The sequence below is a fragment of the Triticum aestivum genome, chromosome 5B (assembly GCF_018294505.1).
Source record: "Triticum aestivum cultivar Chinese Spring chromosome 5B, IWGSC CS RefSeq v2.1, whole genome shotgun sequence".
NCBI classification, from domain to species: Eukaryota; Viridiplantae; Streptophyta; class Magnoliopsida; order Poales; family Poaceae; genus Triticum; species Triticum aestivum.
The window spans coordinates 257,272,583-257,276,360 of NC_057807.1; the positions used below are offsets into that span (position 1 = coordinate 257,272,583).

At 47.2% G+C, this 3,778-nt stretch overlaps 1 long non-coding RNA gene across 1 annotated transcript; it reads right to left on the bottom strand.

Annotated features, from left to right (window-relative positions):
• Positions 1 to 315: 315 nt before the first annotated feature.
• On the bottom strand, positions 316 to 3,778 carry LOC123111247 (uncharacterized). The gene is made up of 2 exons (XR_006454320.1): positions 3,660 to 3,778; positions 316 to 3,552 (listed from the first exon to the last, which is right to left on the bottom strand). It is a non-coding gene; the product is annotated as an uncharacterized lncRNA (long non-coding RNA).

Genomic DNA, 3,778 nt, shown 5'->3' on the forward strand with positions numbered 1-3,778 from the left:
CTGGCAGAAGGCGAGCAGCTGTCCGTGGAGGTACTTATTCCGGATAATGTCAAGCCAGAGCCACCCTCCCCTTTCGCAATTCACTACAACCATCGGGTCAGGAGGGCGATGTTCATGCGTTTAGACGACATGATCCCAAGTCCGCCCCGATAGCGGGGTCTGCAAATGTCGGGCCAGCTCGCCATATGATACTTCTGCTTATCGCCCTCCCCGACCCAGTAGAATATGGCCTGGTACCTGGCGATCTCGTGATGAAGGGTCTCATGGAGGCTGTAGAAGCTCATGATGAACATGAGCATGCTGGAGAGGGAGGAGTTGATGAGCAGCGTCCATGTGCCTTAAACCATCTGCCCTGCCAGGGCACAATGCGCCGTTGGAGTTTGGACACCGTGGGCCGAAGGTCCGCGACGGAGAGGTGCGAGTCACTAATGGGAATCCCCAGATAAGTAGTGGGGAAGGATCCCAGTTGGCAGTTTAAGACGATTGGCAATGTCCTAAGAATCGGTAGGCGAGTATCTCATCACCATCACTGTGCTCTTGTCAAAGTTGATCATGAGGCTCGACATCTGTTGGAAACATAGCAGGAGGAACTTTAGGTTCGTGATGTCCTCCGAGCCGCCGAACACCATGATAATGGTGTCATTGGCGTACTGCAATGTTGATACTCCACCTAAGCCAACGAGATGGGGAACTATGACATGGATGTGTCCCGCGGCCTTAACCTTGTCGAGGATGGCAGCAAGTGCGTCGACCACCATGTTGAATAGAAACGGGGAAAAGGGGTCGCCCTGTCTCACCCCACATAGGGTGGGGAAGAAGTGGCCAATCTCCCCATTAATGTTAACCGCGGTGCGGCGTAGGACACCATCTGCATCACATGGGTGACCCATCTATCATCGAACCCTTTATGGAGGAGGACTTCTAAAGGAAGGACCAGTGCACGGTGTAGTAGACCTTATGAAAGTCAATCTTCAGGAAGACCGCCTGCTGACGCTCGGACCTCATGAAGGACTTCATGGAACACCAGCACCCCATCCAGGATGTATTGGCTCTGGATGAAGGCCGACTGATTCTTATGGGTGATGTGGTCTGCGAGCAGGGTCACCTCTCTTCGTTAGATCAGTCGCGCGATTACCCTTGATATTTGTCTCGCACAAAAACACAAGGGCGGCCGCTTCTAGCCTCACTAGGTTGTGAAGCTCACGAACTGTCTCCGGGTTCCCAAGCCCGCGACAGTTCCAAGATATAGTATTCATTGTGCGTGCGGGGCTAACTCACAACCTCCGCATCTGTATTTGCCGTGTCAAGTGCAACCTTCTTCTTCTTTGAGTCCCTACTGTCTTTCTCAGACTCGGCCTCCTTTTCTTCGCTAGCCCTCTTATTACTCAGAGTTTCTTGGTCCAGCAACATGAGTGCACCGGTATGGCATATACCGGATTCACATTACGGTGGTCTAACGAACTCATCTCTCCCCGCTGGTGTTAAACACAGAGCTTTCGCATGGCCTAAAAGCCCACAAGAGAAGCATAAGTGCGGCAAGTTTTCATACTGAATGTCAAAAAATTCTATAGTCCCTTTTTTTGCTGACTCAAGTTGTACCCACCTCATCACAGGTTCATGCACATTGAGCCAAATCCTGGCCCTAACACAGTCACCAGCCACATAGCCTTTCGCATCCGCATCAAGCTGGATAACATCTCCCATCATCGCCGCTATCCTTGCTGGCCATGGAGGGCACAACAGGTTGAAAGGCAGGTTTTCACCACCCTTGCCCAGATCCTGATTCTATCAAAGCTTAGTTCCAAAAGGCGCGATTTGATATTGAAGATCTCTAGCACCACACAGTGCTTCCCCACAGTCCACAGGCCTCCTTCCAAGACCCGATCACGATCTCTCCTTCCTTCAAAGCTTGCCACAGAAACGTTTTCCCCTCTGGATCGGAATTGCAAAGCCCGGGTTACCCCATGCCAGCCGGAGTGCATCCGAGATCGTACTAATATGTAACACCCTGCGGTATAATACCTTTCCAATGAGCGCCCATCTCAAATCCCATCTACTTGAACATCTGCTCTACTCCCTCTTCATGACGGTTCCCATCTGGATTGTTGTTGCTCGAACTAGCCATAACCGCCCGAGCTGCAGCGCCTCCTTCCTCCCGCCCACAAGCGTGCACCAAGCATGGGTAGGGATGCAAGGATCCCCCCCCCCCTTGATCACCCCGAGCGCACAGGCCAGGGAGCCGGCGAGGATTAGCAATCGACGGGCAGAACCCTAGGTTGGCACCGTGGAGATCGCAAAATCGCCACACGCCGCCGTGCTACTCGAACCCTAGAAAAACGATTTGGATCTCCCTCGATAGCTTTCTTTTGTCTCACAAATCTGCAGGTATCAATATCGCGAGCCACAAGAGTCTGGCGAGAGCAGTGAGGCCGACACCATCGATCACAGTTGGTAAAGCATGATCTTCCTCTCAAATTAGCCCTGCAAAAATTTAGAAATCATGAGTAGTTTGATTTGAAAATACAAATATGACACCTATGAAATAATACAAAGCATGGAAATGAAGCCAACTGAACATAATTAACTTGGAAGCAATGGTGTGAAGTACATGAAAAGCATGATCTTCCTCTCAAGTTAGCCCTGCAAAAATTTATAAATCATGAGTAGTTTGATTTGAAAATACAAATATGACACCTATGAAATAATACGAAGCATGGAAATGAAGCCAAGTGAACATAATTAATTTGGAACCAATAGTGTGAAGTACATGAAAAGCATGATCTTCGTCTCAAGTTAGCCCTGCAAAAATTTAGAAATCATGAGTAGTTTGATTTGAAAATACAAATATGACACCTATGAAATAATATGAAGCATGGAAATGAAGCCAACTGAACATAATTAATTTGGAAGCAATAGTGTGAAGTACATGAAGCAAACAGTACATAGTGAAGAAGCATAACTATCGTGTGTATGAAGTTTATTGTGCATTATGAAGATACAAATGAATCATAAAAATTGGATGCATCATATTCATGCAATCTCAACAAAACTTGTACATAGAAGCACAGCTTATAATGGGGATACAAAAGGTTTATGCATAGTCATTCAAATTAAGACAAAGAAGGGGGTGACATGCATCTTGTCCATAATATATGTGAAATTTAGGAACCATGATTTAGTTGTCGATTAAGTAGAAACATGAGACCTACAAGCACATAGGAGACGTAGAGCTGAGGCAAAACTAAACACAATGTAGAAGCGGAGTTTGATATGTATGAAGTAAACTGGGCCAGGTTAAAGGATGTGGTAAGTATGAAGCAAAACAGTAAGGACCGACAATGTAGCACTATATGTATGAAGCATAGAAAGCTGGAAGCATGGTATGGATGCAACCTCAACATACTTTATATATCAAATGAGGATAGTCAGGACCAAGGTTGGATGAGGACGGTATGGAGGTCGATTCATGCAACGGCCATGTGTGCTCCCTTCATCTCCGAACATAAAAGCCTAGCTGTGAAAAGGCCGATGGAAATCCTCCCACAGATATTGCTGCCAAATTTCGAAGCACATGTGCGCCATGTACATACCAAATTCAGATATATTACTTGATTCATTCATACAGTACAAAAGTGGAAAAAATCATGATCCAGTCATACAAATACACAATGGAGCCGACAAATCAAACAACACTCCGCCGCGGTGGACAAATCAATTGTAGATGACCAGAGCGGCGACGGGGTTGCGAGCTCGCTGGTCTTGTACGTCGTGCGTATGC